Raw genomic sequence first — 4,825 nt, forward strand, 5'->3', positions numbered from 1 at the left:
AGATGGATCTGATTCTAACTCTCCCCCTCTGTGTGGCAGCTCAGGGAATCCGATTAAATGCAGTGAACCAGAAGGACATAACCAGCCACTCCAAGCGGCAGACGGAGAGACTGGGCTATGGTTTGAATCAATAACTTGACTGCTCAGCACTCAGTCAATAATTCTCCCCCTGATGCACAGATGATGAGAGTTTCCTCATTGTGTATTACTTCCTGATGCATTGCAGACAGTACACATCCCAGCCCAAGGAAAAAAAAAAGAGTGAAGAGCCAGAGATCAGGAACACAGAGAAGCAGAAAGAGCGCAGGGAGAAAGCTCCTAGCAATAATGTAAAGGAAAATACCTCTGCACCAGAGCCAGCTTGGAAGGTTATTTCACTTGACATTGCAGCATCCCAGGCAGAAATCAGGGTGAGATGGAAGTTCTGTTGTCAGGGATCTCTTACCCTCACATGTACCCCCAAAATCTTGAGCTGGGAGACAGGTTCTTCTCATTTGTCCCAAGGAAAAGGGGAGCAGACAGGGTGGGAGCCAGCAAGTTCAGATTCCCTCTGCCATTGGGAGGCTCTTGCTGTGCCAGCCTGGCACTGCTCATCACACAGTTCACGTGGCTGCTGGGCTTGACTGGGCAGTGTCCATGCTGCACACCCTGCTCAGCCTTAAAGGGCCATTGCTGATCAAAGCTAGAACATAGAATTGTGCCTGCCTCCAGGCCTTGCTACATCTTGGAGATGTGGCAAGCACAGCCTCTGCCCTGCTTCTCTTCTGTACCATCTCCTTGGCCAAAGCACAGGGACAAAGGAATATGTCTCACAGCTCACTAGAGTCTTCATTCATCTCCTGTTTAGTACTTCCACAAGCTTCTTATTCTGGTTCCCTAGGTCCTTGTTCCTCTCTTGAAACCCTCCCTCCCTGCAGAGATACAAACAGTCCTGCAAAAGAACCCATCTTTTTTAATGCCCACAGGAAGACATCAGCGTATTATTGTTCCTTCCTGCATCCTGTCTTCTCTCCAGGATTAAGATATGGGGAAAAACTGCCTGCATTGTACCTGGTAAAGCATCTGGAGTTTTGGGGCATTGTATAACCAATAAAGACACATGCATGCTGCAAGGCATCTGCTTGTGTTTTAACCTATGCCATCCTACAGGTACCAATTTTGATGCTGCACTTGCTAACTGTCAGCCCTTCCCAATGCAGTTATTCAGAAGTGACACACTGCAGCCACACAGTCCTTCTTCCTATTCCTGGAGATTAGAAGCCTGGGAACGTGCCATAGGCTAGATCACAGCACAGGACATAGGCTCACTTCATTTTGTACTGCCACAGACACTTACAAAGCATCTTAAATACAGGAAATGCAGACAGCCTGCCTCAAGCTCACAGGCTGCATTTGGTATTAGAGAGATTATAGATGCAGGTCCCTGATAAAAGTCACTATTGATCACTAGATTGGAGAGTCAGCAAACTCAATGCTTTGTTGCTTAACTCTTACCCTGGCTTTGACCAGCCTTTTGGTCCCTGACAGGATAAGTCCTCAGCAGCATCAAAGCCCATCTCAGTAACATTAAGGGAGAAGGTGAATAGGGGAGAGCAGCAGATATTGCCTCCATCTCACCTGAGCCCCAATTTTTGAATACAACAATTGCAGAAGAGAAGCAGCATTAATATTGTAGTGACCATCCCACACACTGCACTGAGAAGAAAATACTACTCAACCAGGAGAGGGAGAAGTTTTCCTGGAATTATCTTGCACAAAGGGTAACAAGGATTCTGGGTCCAAGAGCACCACCTTAATTTATAAACGTGCAGTGAAAGGCCACAGAGCTCCTGTATAGGATGGTTCGGTGCCCCTGTCATTGTACTGCACCAGTGATGCAAAGATCTGAACACAGTGACCTGCAGTGAGGAAAAGCAGATTCTTTCCTTTGATTCTTTACTTATTTTTATCTTGTGCAGAGCAAGAGAGAAGAGAGGTCTTTATCTCAGTGTTTTTATGTTCAAAGGTATTGTTTCCTCTGGGGACTTCTAGGACAAGCAAGGGACTGTGCAGTCAGAGCAAATTCTTTAGAAAGGGCAGCTCCAGGGAAGGGAAAGATCAACTTGCTTTTGTAGAGTGACCAGGAGTTAAACACAGCAGGAGCCAGCAATCTTAGGGCAGTAAATAGCAGTGGGGTGAATTTTGTAACTGGACAAAGTAATTTGTGATAACAGTGGTTATGTTAACATTTCTTTCTGTGTATTCTAATCTAAACAAAACAGAGGCCTGACTGAAGGAAAGAGCAGGACAGCAGCACAGCAGGTCTGAGCAACTTGCCTTTCACAAACAGAAGGTAACGGTGTTAAGGGCCAGCTTAAAGGTTCTTCAATGTTACTTCTTTTAGATGCAAAACTTCCTTCAATGGCCAGGAATTTCAGGGTCAAGAAAACAGTGTCACAGACCCAGCCAGGAGGAAAAGGTCCACCACAGGGTGGGTGTGGAGAGTTGGGTTCTGCAGAAGTGCCTTCTCTGAATTCCAGGGGCCACAAACCCTTAGGAAAGCACAGGCAGACTTGGTGAAGCTCTGGTGAAACCTAGCAGCCCAAAAGCACGAAGACATTTATACAGAGATATTCAATTAGCATTTAATCTGGGAGCTTATTCAATAAGAACAGAGGAGGCAGACCTGAGTATACAAGACCTTAGCAGGACAATCCTGTGACACCAGTGCAAAAAGAAAAATGCAGTTGTGGTCTGCATTAGAAGTGAAGGCAGACATAAAGCCTTGTACCAGACTCACGTGTGATCCCTTCTGTACAGTTCTGGCCAGATTCCCTAGCCCTGAAGAGATGCAGAAAAGGACTCAAGAGATGACCACAGGTATAGCTAATCCATAGTATGGCAGGAGACTAAAAGGATTTCACTTGTTTAAATGAGACCAAAGGGGAAAATCTGACTGCTGTCTAGTTTCAGGCATTCTTTCCCCTCTTAATGTATTGGTAAAGGTTGATGCTTCCAATAAAACAAATTGGCCTAAATTGGCCATGAATAAATAAGAAGGCGTGTAACTGTCACAGGGAGAGGGTTGTGGAATTGCCTTGCAATGAGAGCAGCAGAGGAGAAAAGCAATTACTTGGTTGGATCTGTTACATGCACAGCAACCTGAGGTGGCCAAACCTTCCAAGTATACAGATTAGGCTCATGTGCTTTCTTTGAAACATTTTTTCTTCCAGAATAATAAAGATTTTAGATGGATGTGACATTCTTGATGGCTTGTAGGGGAAACAGAGCTGTACCTTCTGGAGAGAAGGCACTGGAACTTTACTCAGAAAACCTTCCTGCAGAGAGACAGGTTGTACTGATACAGGAATTATTTTGCTAATGTGTTGTCCCTATTTTTCCTACACATCCAGCCAATAAAATTTTGCTCAAAATAACCTTCGAAGCAGCAGGCAGTGCAAGCTAGTGCAGAAGTAACACTCCATCATCACAGGCCACCCTCCAGCTGAAAGATGACGCCTTTCTGTTTAAGCATACACGCATGGCTAATGGCAGCTGATGAAGAGGCTTTTATTCATGGGGGTTTTTTTAAGTGAAAAGTTACACCTTTATGTTCTGGGCAGCCTCACAGTAGTACTTTATAGTAGAACAATGTGGAGGAAAAAAAAGTATCTCCAGCTCAGGTTTCGGTTATGATATATCATTCTTGCCAAGATAAAATACCATATGTACCTATATAAATGATGCTTCAGCTTCCCAGATGAACAGTTGTGTGCGGATGCTACTTTAAATAGAACAAAAGCAACCACCGTCAATCCATGCCTAGTGCAATAGATTGACAGTTTCTTTCACATATGATTAAATTTTTAGTATCAGATGGGAATTCAGAGCTATCCTGCGGAGCTCAAAGAAAAGAGTTATTCAGCAAACAGGTATTAAAGAGCCTCTGTAGATGTATAACCCCATCTGACATCATCCCGTGGTGAGAATCACATGATCTCAGCATCCCATTCCAGACAAAGCTTTCCACCAGCCCCAGACCTTCAAATCCACCCAGATCCATGCCGGATGGCTCATGAGTCATATTAATCAAACTACAGCTTTGGATATAGCACCACCTCAGGAGACTTGCATGAAGACAAAAAATAAAATGTCAGTTTACTTAAGCAAAGGGATTTGGTAGCACACAGCCAGCCCATAGACTTGTGGACAGTAAACACTCAGAGCCTGGCTTTTGAGGGGTGGTTTGACCAGGGACTGACACCACAGTCAATGATCATTTCTCTCAGCATCTAAAGGAGATAATTTGGGGGGGGGGGAGAGGAGTTAATCCTACTAATAGATCTCTTCTGGAACAAGATTCATTCATTATTCATTCTGGGGTTTTATTGGTGGTAGTTTGGGCTTTTTTGTTGTTTGTTTTTTGGGGGGTGACATTTATTATTTTTGGGGGGGGGGGGTTGTGCAGGGTATTTGTTGGGGTTGTTTTGGTTTGGTTTTTTTAGGGTTTCTGCTAAACAGCCATTTTTAGGGACTTTAGAATACACCAGAGTGGTCAGCTACATTTGAAAAAGCTTCGTCCAGTAGCTAGCCCACAGGCTTCCAGCAATACACCATTTTTTTCCCCCCCGGCAAGCCTAAATAACATGAAGTGATCACATAGCTTACATAAATGCTTGGTACTGGAATAGCTAAATAGGCTGTTACCAACAAAGAGCTCTACCTGCTTGCTTGCTTTAGATTCTGAACCCACCTGCACATGCTCTCCTCCCTTCTCGCATGCCTGTCCTGTTTTAAGCCCAGCCGGCACTGCACCAGCTACTAAGGAGAAAAACGAATGCTACTG

Source organism: Nestor notabilis, unplaced genomic scaffold (genome assembly GCF_000696875.1).
Source record: "Nestor notabilis isolate BGI_N333 unplaced genomic scaffold, ASM69687v1 scaffold25083, whole genome shotgun sequence".
Taxonomy (NCBI): domain Eukaryota; kingdom Metazoa; phylum Chordata; class Aves; order Psittaciformes; family Psittacidae; genus Nestor; species Nestor notabilis.